Source organism: Schistocerca americana, chromosome X (genome assembly GCF_021461395.2).
Source record: "Schistocerca americana isolate TAMUIC-IGC-003095 chromosome X, iqSchAmer2.1, whole genome shotgun sequence".
Classification (NCBI taxonomy): Eukaryota; Metazoa; Arthropoda; class Insecta; order Orthoptera; family Acrididae; genus Schistocerca; species Schistocerca americana.
The window spans coordinates 941725223-941738238 of NC_060130.1; positions in this window are offsets into that span (position 1 = coordinate 941725223).

Sequence of the window (13016 nt, forward strand, 5' to 3'; positions counted from 1 at the left end):
GTCTCAGATTTGTAGTCAAGTTTTTCCATTCAACAACGTATCTGCACTGTATCATATGAAGAAGTCTTTTAATGATTACAGCCACTAGTGGATCATATTTCTGGCACTCTCATATCTCGAAACGAATCACTTTTTCGAACCTATCTGCTACAGTAAAATTTTTGATTGTCCCTATGCATCTTGCAACTGCCCCTCAGAGTCTGTCCTGCCACCCTGCAGCTTTGCGCATGTGATTGTTCCAAATTAAGCCGGAAATGAGCAGACGTTAGAGACAGCTATAGCCACCACATTCTACAACCCATGTAGAAGCAGAGTGACCTGAGTTAGTGCGACAGGACCATGTTTTAACCATTCAGTGGAAATGGGAACATGTTGTCATAGCTCCGCCAACAGTGTACAATGTGTAAGTTCAGCACGAAACAAAACCTACTCCTGCAACAGGAGGTGGTATAAAAGATAGTATGGGAACTTGGAAAAGGACGAGGGTTTTGCCACTGCATTGTGGTGCGTCTCCATACTACATACAGGTAGTGCAGTCTGAAGCAGATGCCCATCTCTTAGAGCCCATTTACATCTATCATCCCAACATGCTATCATCGTTATTCTGTACCATCCAACGGAGATGAATTACGAACTATAAAAGGCCCACTAACTTCATCCAATAGCAAACTCGATAAGATTTTTACGGCATCTCTCTCCTCCCATATATCGAAAACAAATACCATCTGTAGCCGGCATAGAGTACATGTGGAGATCCTATTAAATATATATGTATTGATCCATTGCACAAACCAGTGGAAAGCTTCATCACCTGTACTGTAGGAGGATGACCGTATACCACAGACTATACTATAAGTCAGAAGAGACGCTCCGTGTGACCCTGTGTCGTCGTTTGAAACACTTTCTTTTTTTTTTTTTTGCTGTAACACGCTTTGTACACTGCCATACATTTTGTTTTATTCCGCCACATCCTCGAGGTCTATGTCAGGTTCTAAACTGACATTAACATGTTCCGATCCATTGCCTCTCACAGGAAACTAAATGTTACATGGTGTGAATCATGTTGCTTCTGCTGCTACCATAACACACACACACACACACACACACACACACACACACACACTCTGGACGATTTTAAATAAAAGACAGTCACATCATAAGGAAGCTGGAAGAGTTTTGCGGCGTTGTGGAGTGTTTCCAAACTGCTGTCCAAAGGTGACTAATGGCCTCTACATTTAAGCTCATCTGTCACAGTGACGAAAGAGGTGATGGCTTTGTGTTTCATTTCGATTGATTCCTCATATTGTAGCCATGTACGCGATCACTGTTTTGGTGCTAGCCATCCCCGAAGGTGTTGCCCCTCCATCAAGACTCTTTCCCCATGTCAAACAAGCGATCTGAGTCAGTCACTATGTGGTAATCAACAGCATACCAGTGGACAGATGGGATGAAAAGATATCGTTGATATACTGTAATAATAAGCATCACAGTTGATAGTGCAAACAATTTTAGCAATTTACAGAAATTTAAACACAATCCAATGATGCGACAGCATGCTTCCCAGTTTCAGTATCATCTCTAAATCGCCCCTCCTCTAACTTACGCATACCATTGCGAATGTAGATAGATGACTGTGCAGTACATCCATCCATTGTTAATTCTCGAACATATACATCATCAAAGTATACCAGACAGTGATCTACATGTTTCTAACACCTCGAGCATAGTACGTAATTTACGATTTGTCTCGATGCTGAAGGGTGTCACAGATCATTCTCGCATCCTTAGGATAAAGTTAGAGACTGAAAGAACCCTCGCACTGTCTTTGACCAACCCGCCCTGCAGCACCGTTACCGATTTAATCTACAGCTGACCAGAAGTAGACCGCTATATTCTGAGTCTCATCAGTGAATGGAGCTGGCCGAGTCTGCACCCATCCAAGTGCAAAAGATTTCTCTAGATGCGCGCATGTCGAGGAGGTATAGTAGTAGATTTGACAGTGTTGTGATGTAATGCAGACAATTAAGAAGAACAAGAAGTGGGTGGTTTTTATGCATGATGGAGCTCCAGACGGATGGAGTTCAGAGCATTTTACGTGAATCAACTAGGCTATCAACTCTAAAGTATTGTTCAATAGTCTGGGATCAGTACCTGGAAGGTATTGGCAATAGAGAATGTAAACAAACGCACTCCTAAGGCTACACGGTTCTGTACTTAAAACAGGCTATAATGTTAGACCGCTTCAGTTTCCGACCTATTAGTCGTGTGAAATGCAACACTGTTAATATTCCAATGTAAGAAATATATTTACAGGGCATGACGTACATCCCTCTTTCATGTTTCTCTACGATATGGTAACAAACTGTCAAATGGAAAAACTACTTCCTTAAGACATCGGTTCTGTTTAAAACATGCAAAATATTCCAGAGATGTACAGCGTGCACTGCCCACATCCGATCATGGTTCAGAAATTATACTGTGCCCGCATCATTCCTATATAAAAATGATCGTTAGTAACGGAGAATACCTCTTACAAGGAAACAGATAAACGCATAGCAGCGGCGTCCGACATGTGAAATTACACATCATGCAGGCACTAACTCTGTAAACAGGATACATGTCAAGCAGCTGTATATACGGGGATTGCAGTGCCCTTGTGGCGGCAGCACCGTCCAACGCACGAAGGGCTGAACTACGGCACTGCCGACACAAGTAGGGGCAGCTGTACCGTTACGCAGAATTTCGGCAACGGTGCGTCGCACACCGGACCGCATGGGAACAAAGCAGGCGGCCAGTGCGAGCTAGTCGACGCGACGCGACACACGTCTCCCAGTTCTTCTGTCGCGGACCACGTGCGTCGAGTCAACGTGACTCCACCGTAAATGCGTACGCGCGGTCGTAAGCACAGTCGCCGTTAAAGTGTCTTCCGCTCCTCACAGCTCGTCACTGGAGTGTACACCCTCCGGGATCGGTGATCGAGCTGTGCCGCCAGTGCAACGCATCCGTATAGATGGACATTAGCGAAGAATGTTACGTGTCATTTATTGTAACGGTAGGAAAAATAAATGTGTCCTGTCCCGAAACCGCTCTAGTCGTTTATTGCCACAAAGCCTCTCCCTTGAGCATAGTGCGTGGGCGCGGCGATAAAGCCGGTTCACTGCACATGAGCGACTGTAAGCGGAGATACAACACGTCCCGCTTCACTGGTGACCCCAACGTGATCTGAGGCTAAAAAAACACGTGGTGACGAACGTTCGTCGGTACGAGAGACGTGGAACCGCGAGTAGGCTTGCGCGTATACGCCCGCGCCGAACAGTGCTCCGTAGTAAAAATTTTTTTTAACTAACTTTTTTTGTATTGTTTTTGTGGCCGTATGTTTTGATCGCGGACTGCTTAGTGTTATTTTTTTTTCGTGTGTTTCGCTTGTCGTGTTATTTTCGCTGTGTACTTTCCTCTTGTACGAGGATTCGACTCTGAACTAAGATGGCGACACCAGAGGAGTTGCAAAAGACCGTCGAAGAACTGCTCACACGCAACATGAGGCTAGAGAGTGAGCTACAGGCACGGACTACACGCGCGGACGCCGCGCAGCCACCGTCAGCTCAGGACAATGTTGGCGCGCAAATCCCCGCCACACCGACGCCTCCTACGACCGCTGGAACGCCGACAAGCGCTGGACGGGCATTGATCAGGCTGCCTCCCTTTTGGTCGCGCGACCCTGTAATGTGGTTCAGCCAGGTTGAGGCGGTATTTATGAGCAACAACGTGACCTGCGACCTGTCAAAATTTGGGCATGTAGTGAGCCAGCTGGACCAGAACTATGCGGCCGAAGTGTGGGACATAATCACCACCCCGCCGACGCAGTCAAGCTACAAACAGCTCAAGGAAGAGCTGATCCAGCGGATTTCGTCATTAGAAGAACAGCGAGTGCACCCACAGCTGCGGCAAGAGGAATGCGGCGATCGGAGGCCCTCGCTGTTCCTGCGCCACTTGCAGAGCCTCGCGCTGTCCAATCTGGGTGTGCAGCCTCCCAGCTCAGGTGCAGGCAGTGATAGCCGCACAGACGGAGATGCAGCTGGACGCTGTCGCTAACTTGGCCGACAGGGTGCACGACGCGCTGACAACGGCGCCTAGCACCACGGCTGCGGCAGCTTACGACTCTGTCCCCCCACCTCCGTGGCGGCAAGCGCCTCCCGCACCCGCATCGGATGCCGACCAGCACCAGCTAGTGCAACACTTGACCGTACAGGTGGCAGCTCTCTCGACGCAAGTCGCCCGGCTGGCGCACTCGCAGCAAGAGGGCAGCACGCGCCGCAGTGGCAGCAGACCGGGCGACAGGCGGCGCGGCTTGCGCAGCCATCAACGCAGCAACAGCCACTCCAACGGTACCCCGCCAACGTCACAGCACGCACAAAGCGGCTACTGCTGGTACCACGCCCGCTTCGTCAACTAAGCAACCAGATGCCGCGCTCCTTGCTCGCACCCAAACGCCAGCTGCGACTGGACCTAGGCGCACCCGGCTGCAATATGATATCGAAGCGTCTATTTGTTGCGGAACGGGGGGCAGGCATGAGGTACCTCGTCGACACGGGTTCGGACCTCTCGATATTCCCCCGTTCTATGTTATCAGACCGCAGGCGGGCCAACACACTCTGCCTTACAACGGCGAACAATTCCGCTATTAAAACTTACGGCACACACAGCCACAATGTAGATCGAGGCCTACGTCGCACATTCTCGTGGACTTTTACCGTGGCCGACGTCAATGAGCCGATCCTGGGCGCAGACTTTCTCAGCCACTACGGGCTGCTAGCTGACATCGCAAACGGCCAGCTCATCGACGCCACAACGAATTTAAAGATAGCGGGACAGTGCCGGCAGGCTGCATACTACAGCGTTAAACTCGTGAAGTGCCCCGGACTGTACGCTGACATTCTTGAACAATTCCCCGACCTCACCCGCCCAGCCGGTGCACTGAGGGACATCAAACATTCGATGGTGCACCACTTAATAACCACACCCGGACCCCCCACATCGTGTCGCCCACGTCGACTTGCGCCGGACAGACTCACAGCAGCAAAGGCAGAGTTCGAGGGCATGCTGCGGCAAGGCATCGTGCGACCATCGAGCAGCCCATGGTCATCGGCGTTGCATTTAGTGCCCAAAAAAGACAATTCGTGGTGCCCGTGTGGGGACTATCGCGCCCTTAATTCGCGAATGGTGCCAGACTGATACCCAGTCCCACACCTTCAAGACTTCAGCTATGCCTTGGCAGGCTGTGCGGTGTTCAGCAAGATTGACTGCGCAAAGGCGTACACCCAAATTCCCGTGGCGCCCGAAGACATCGAAAAAACAGCCATCGTAACGCCCTTTGGGCTTTTCGAAAGGCTGTTTATGACTTTCGGTCTCCGGAATGCTGCCCAGACGTGGCAGCGGTTCCTGGACGGAGTCTTGCGAGACTTGCCATTTTGCTTCGCGTACCTCGACGACATCCTGGTGTATTCCAAGTCGCCCGAACTCCACCGCCGCCACTTAACGACCGTCTTTCAGCGCCTGAGTGAAGCCGACATCGTTATTAACCCCGCTAAATGCGAGTTCGGTGTGACGGAAATCGAGTTCCTCGGCCATTTAATTACGCCCACCGGATCGACACCGCTACCGGAGAAAGTGAAGGCAATACTGAACATGCCGCGTCCGCAGACGCACAAAGAATTACGACGTTACCTCGGCATGTTGAACTTTTATCGTCGACACCTGCCCAACGCCGCAGCCGTGCAAGAGCCGCTGACTAAGGCGTTACAAGGTCCTACCTCAAAAGGAAAGACCCTCGTGAATTGGACAGACACAATGGAGCAGAGCTTCACGGACTCAAAAAGGAATCTCGTGGAAGCGACGCTGCTCGCGCACCTGGTACATGACGCGGACTTAGCTGTAGTCGTGGACGCCAGCCAGGCCGCCATCGGCGCGGCGTTACAACAGCGTGTCGACGGGAGTTGGCAGCCTCTCGGTTTTTTCTCTAAAAAGCTTTCCGATTCGCAACGTCCTTGGAGCGCTTATGACCGAGAGTTGCTTGCGGTGTACACGGCGGTGAAATACTTCCGACCGTCCATAGAAGCCCGACAATTCGTCATTTTCACCGACCACAAACCCATTACACACGCGTTCGAGAACAACCACACTAAGTGTTCACCGCGCCAACTCCAGCAGTTAGAGTATGTGTCGCAATTCACGACTGACATTCGACACATTTCGGGGATAGACAATATCGTCGCCGATTGTTTGTCCCGAGCGTGTGCCGTTATTTCACCCCCTGTGAACTTTGAGGGCGTGGCCCAAGTGCAGGAGAGTGACGAAGAACTGCACCGCTTCCGTCACGACACTTCCAGCGGCCTGCAACTGGAGCTGGTGCCTGTCCCCAGCTCCGCACGGAAGATTTGGTGTGACACCTCAACCGGCACACACAGACCGTTCCTCCCGGAGAAATTCCGGCGCAGTGCCTTCGACCGTGTCCACGGACTGTCACACCCCGGCACTAACACCACTGCAACGCTCGTGGCTGCGCGTTTCGTCTGGCCCGGGCTTCGGAAGGACTATCGCGAATGGGCGCGCACTTGCACCGCATGTCAGCGCGCCAAAGTCGGGAGGCACACCCATGCACCCGTGGGCACCTTCCCAGACGCGACACGCCGATTTGCGCACGTTCACGTGGACCTCGTCAGCCCGTTTCCTCTCTCACAAGGCAAGCGGTACCTCCTAACTATGGTGGACCGCTTCACTCGCTGGCCGGAAGCAACGCCCGTCACGGACGTCACAGCCGAGACTGTTGTCACCGCATTCGTCGATACCTGGGTGGCACGCTTCGGATGTCCCAGTCACGTGACAACTGATCGCGGCCGCCAGTTTGACTGCGCGTTGTTCGCGCACGTCGCCAGACTGTGTGGCACCCGGTTACACAGGACTACCAGCTACAAACCGGTGTCGAATGGCATGGTCGAACGGTTACACAGGACTCTCAAAGCTGCTCTAACCTGCCACGACACCTCATGGCCAGAGGCGCTCCCACTGGTGCTGCTCGGCCTGCGAGTCACGCAGAAGGAGGAGATCGGCGCGTCACATGCCGACCTCGTTTACGGGCAATCTCTAACAATCCCGGGCGATTTTGTCGAAGATGTAAGACTCCCACGCGACGCCGTGGCACCCACTCTGGCGGAACGTCTGCGCAGTCACATGGGCGGCCTCCGAGCGCACGCACCGATGCGGCACGGCACCGGGAAGATATTCGTCCACGCCGACCTGCAGCACTGCACGCACGTCATGTTGCGTACCAACGCAGTACGGCCACCTCTCCGACCGCCCTACAGTGGACCGCACTGCGTGATCGCCCAAGGAGACAAAACGCTGGTCATCGAGTGCAACGGAAAGCCGTGGACAGTGTCAGTCGACCGCGTCAAACCAGCCTACGTCTTGCCCCCTCCATCAGCCACGCATTTCTTTGACCCGGCAGAAGATCTGATCACGGATGACACTCCCTCTGCCAGCGGTCAGACGGAACCCGCACCCGGAGCCGCCGGTGACGCACAGCTGCAGCCTGCTGTCATCGCGCCGCCACGTGCGCCTCCCACCACCACGCCCAGGCAGCTGGTACGGCCGCCCGGACCGCGCCTACCACAGGCGCACTGGTCGCCCCCACCACAGCCGCCAGCGGACTACGTCACGCGCGCCGGCCGCCGCGTCCGATTCAAACGGCCGTGCTGCGTCGCCAGCGCACCTCGACACCCAAACCGGCAATCACGCGCCCGAGCCGCCGAACGCCGTCAGAATTCGGCGCCCACGTGCCTCCGTCCGCTGTAGAGACCCGACCTCCAGCTGTAAACGCCTTCGGCCGGTAACTTCAGTCGAGCCCCGGACACCGTCTCCTGCGTTCGTCACAGCTCCTGGACCCGCGTTCGCGTCGTTTGCCTCCGCCGCGTCGGGCGTTGAGGCCGGATCGGCATCCGCGCCAGCTTACCGCATTCGCTTCTCCGTCGAGCTCCGGACATCGCGCTCCACACCGCCCGGCTTGTCCGTAGTAGCTCCCGGACCCGCGTTCGAGTTCCGACGGCAACGCACTCGCGCAAGCGCCTTCGAGACGTCACCACGAATGACCCGCAACGCGCGCCTTCACGCGCATCGCTACGGACAGTAGCAGCCAGTGCCTGCTGCCGCTGTCACCAGCCGCCAGCGCGAGGACACGCCCACCGCACGCTCGCCGGTCCGGCGCGCTGACGTCTCGGGCCGCCGCCCCTCCGACGCCGACCGACCCCCACCAAAGCTGCCGCACTGCCATCACGCAGCGCGCGAACTTTAAACACACGCGCGCCACCTAACGATCGCCGCGTTTTGGCAGCTACGGAGCTCCGCTCTCCAAGGGGGGATCTGTGTGGCGGCAGCACCGTCCAACGCACGAAGGGCTGAACTGCGGCACTGCCGACACAAGTAGTGGCAGCTGTACCGTTACGCAGAATTTCGGCAACGGTGCGCCGCACACCGGACCGCACGGGAACAAAGCAGGCGGCCAGTGCGAGCTAGTCGACGCGACGCGACACACGTCTCCCAGTTCTCCCGCCGCGGACCACGTGCGTCGAGTCAACGTGACTCCGCGGTCGTAAGTGCAGTCGCCGTTAAAGTGTCTTCCGCTCCTTCGCGGACGTTACGGCGCCTCCGGTCGCGCCAGGAGCAGAACATTCTGTGACGCGGCCTTTTGTCCCGCTCGGTCCACGCGGTCGCGCCACGGCTCGTCACTGGAGTGTACACCCTCCGGGATCGGTGATCGAGCCGTGCCGCCAGTGCAACACACCCCTATAGACGGACATTGGCGAAGAATGTTATGTGTCATTTATTGTAACAGTAGGAAAAATAAATGTGTCCTCTCCCGAAACCGCTCTAGTCGTTTATTGCCACAAAGCCTCTCCCTTGAGCTTAGTGCGTGGGCGCGGCGATAAAGCCGGTTCACTGCACATGAGCGACTGTAAGCGGAGATACAACACGTCCCGCTTCACCCTCACAAACCCCTGTTGCTAACTTAGAATAACATTAGTTACGAAACTGAAGTCTCGATTTTATACCCAAGATGCGACAGGGGAATGAAGTACATCGTATAAATCTTCGTACACTTACAGGAATGTGTCGAAACAAGGTGGTCACGTTTCATCACACTTCAGATGGGCGTCCTCTGATGACCGAGAGGTTTGCTGTTAACGATCACAAGTAGACAGTGCTCTAAGTCACACACAGAATGCATGGTTGTATACAAGCTGAATGCAGGCCATGTCACACAACTGATGCACCCTGACAGAACAACGGAAAAAAGTGGTCAAATGACATACAGCATCATATCCCTCTCTCTAGAATGCATCATCAGTCTACCATTAAATCGTACCTCGTTACAACTCCAGCTTAACCGATCACTCCATCCACTCTGTCATCCTTTAACGCAGATGCAAGTAAGTTTACAGGCAGATGGCTCTCTGTTTTCCCGGAAAGCGTCAAATACAGTCGTCAACTCGTGCGTATCACTATTACCTCAACAGACATATAGTAGAGTGTTGCCTCGACAGAAGGAAAATATGACTGTTTCCGTGGTTCCCAGCGCTTCCATATCAACGTTTTCTCGGATTTGTCTTCCTGTCACATACTCGTTCCCAAGCACAGGAATTGTTCTACACCAGGCAGCAGAAACGTAAGTACTTCCTCAATTGCCCCACATTTGGTGTATTTCCCCTCAATTAGTATGTATTTTCCGTCTTTTTTCGTAATTCTAACGATTTTATGTCACTTCTTTTCATGCAATCATGTCGTCACTTCTCGTTCCGTGTTCTAAAATTGCTTTGAAATGTAGTGCAACACCTACTATAAATGCACTATTTTTCAGGTGGCGGGAATGATTCACGTTTCCGGCTAACGGCAGGAGCTGTCCGAATGGAAAGGCCTGTTGGTGTACAGGAACGTAGCTGACCTAACTGTGTCGTCCTTTAGACGGCCGAATAGCGAATTAATACTCAGTATGTGTAGGACGGCCTTCGTGATCACGTGTGTTCCCTGTGGAAATTTGAAAAGATTCAATATGAACATGTGCTTGCGCTGGACCATTATTGCCTCCATGTAAATTGTCCAGTTGACTGCTTATGCACGTTTCTCGCCTTTATTTGGTTGAGAGAATATCGATTGTGGCGTGTGCATCTAGCAGGTGAAAGACGGGTGGTAGATACGTTTGCTGGTTCTCTAGACATGGGAAACACCTTAGTTGAATTGGTAGATTATAAGGATGATTTGAAATTTTTATATCACCGACATCGGTATTCGCGAGTGGAAATATCAGTTCCCTCTATTTTTTTCGAGTTTTCTCGTAAAGGTCTTCGCAGACGAGATAAGTTTCTAGTTGCTCAGTAGTTTACAGCATGCTCCACCAAGCTGAAGTTTCAGGTTTCTAGAGAAATAATTTCTAGTCTATATCTTCGGAATTATACTGTGCAAGCGATCGGTAGCATATTGCTATGTGCTTGATATCGAAATAGTTTCGCGAAAATGGTATGATATTCTGGTGAACCATGTGAAAATACATATGTTCTTGTAATCCCAGAGTCATGGCCTGAAACAATAACGCCTTTGTGCCAAGATGTTCTTGTAATCCCTGAGTCATGGCCTGAAACAATAACGCCTTTGTGCCAAGAGGAATCGACCCAATCTTTGTACAACAGTCTTTGCGGTATATGTACGAGTGTCTGATGGTCGATAGCTACGTGTATGTAGGATGCTGAAGTGGTGATTTTGTATGGTGTAGGATACGAATTGTGTGTTTACTACATCGAGACGGTATGAGGTGAAATATTCAAACTTCTCTTGTCAGTGGCAGAGCAGTGCAATTGTGGAAGTGTCTTTCGCCGGCCGCGGTGGTCATGCGGTTCTAGGGCTCAGTCCGGAACCGCGCGACTGCTACGGTCGCAGGTTCGAATCCTGCCTCGGGCATGGATGTGTGTGATGTCCTTAGGTTAGTTAGGTTTAAGTAGTTCTAAGTTCTAGGGGACTGATGACCACAGATGTTAAGTCCCATAGTGCTCAGAGCCATTTGAACCATTTTAGAAGTGTCTTTCCGTATTTGACGATCTGTAGACCACTTTTGCAGGGTTTAACTGACAGTGCAATATGGCGATATGTACAAAACTGTTTTACCGCTGAAAGTCTCGTCTGCAGAAAAAAAAGGCAGACAGTGCTCCCACGCCGGCAGCATCAGTAATTTGGCGGGTAAATTCAGTAAGAGCCAATCAGAATGCTCCATACATTCACAAGACATCCTTTGTGCTGGGACTTAGGAGCCTCTATGGAGTGATATGTACAAGATGAGGGCAAGGTATCTATGGCGGTATGCTGGCCCCATCCGCCATTGTGGCATTGGGACATCTCCAGCTGCTGTTTGCCACTGAAAATTCCAACCATTTCTCACTTCTGTTGGACAGTGCTTCGAATTATATTTGCGTAATTGTTCTGATTTTCCCTTCTGTGCTTAGACAGTGCTCTCTTTTCTAACAACAAGAATGCTTCTGTGATTAACGGTGTTTTCGCAAACGTGCACATGCATGATGAAAGTTTTTAGTGGTGAGAATTTACCGTTTCGGAGATGTACGTTGAAAGCAGGACATTTCAATTTCTGGGAAGTGTAACACGGGATGTCTCGTTAGGACCATCAGGAGGAATGCATTCGGTGTTATTCTGGGCTATTTTCGTAAACAGGTCCTATTAGGACACGAATTTGGCTGTTCTTTACATAGACGTTTGACGTCAGTATACCACTGACAACCTTTTAGCTGCAATTGCGATAGTTAGGTGCTAGACAAACATCTCTTTATCATCGCATCAGAAACGGTTAATACTTGCACGCCTAAACGCATCCGTCATCCCGCATGTGGAGTGGATTGTGGGCACCGCATTGGGGCCTTTGTAGGGAACAGTTTGCTGATATGTTGTGGCTGAATTTCTTAACCATGGTTCGAAAGCGGTTTTACTTGCAATGAGTGTTTGTGCACCGCATTATTTCAACTGTTTAAGCTTTGTGAGCAACAGCATTACAAATGCATTATTTTTTGTTAATTTCATGAGTAGTGAACATGACTGCTGCATTATATCGTGAACAGGTTTGTAGGCTGTGCAATCCATTATTTTGGCAGTTTACAATTAGTGAGCATGTTTGCAGAGTGTTATACATGCATTATTTTGACAATTTTCGAGTTGTTTGCTTGTCTGTACATCAGTGTACTGCATTATTTCGGTGATTTACGAGTAGTTTTCAGGTCTGTATGATATTTACTGTGGCCCCAAGCACGCCAGGGCGAGTTTTTTGTATCAGCATAATAAATAAACTACGTGAAATCTATCCCTAAATAAATTGTTCCAACTTCCCATTGAAAATAAATAAAGTACACTCCCTCTCTCCAGCAGCTGAACACAGACTGACTTTTTTCCGCCATTTTTCCCCAGGCCGCCATCAGATGACAGTGCCCTCTGGTGGCAGAACTGTGTACTAGGTCAGTTGGACTCTTGAACCTCCTGGTGAACACACTAAATGGAGCTACGGCCTATGACAACTCATACTGTTTAAACAAACACTGCATGCAAAATAAAGATTACATCCATTCTATACAGCAGCCCAGCACAGGCTGAGTCCCTATCCCACCAATTCCAAGAAAAAGGTGGTGGTCAGATGACTTAGGTAAGTGGATGTAGATGAAGTGGCCTTTTTTCCGCCTTTTTCTTGGCTTAGTGGAGGCAGCCAAAGTGAGCTATTTTCCCAGCAAAATCGGAACTTCCCACTATGACGTCACTGAGATGTTGCCCCATCTATCACCGCCATCTTAGAAAAATTTGGCAACAATGCCGATTGGGGCAAGAAGGTTGCCCTACTACTCTTAGGGCCAGCTGATGTTGTAGATATGAGGGAATATTTACACGAGAATGGATTAGAATATATTTTAATGGTTATTGAA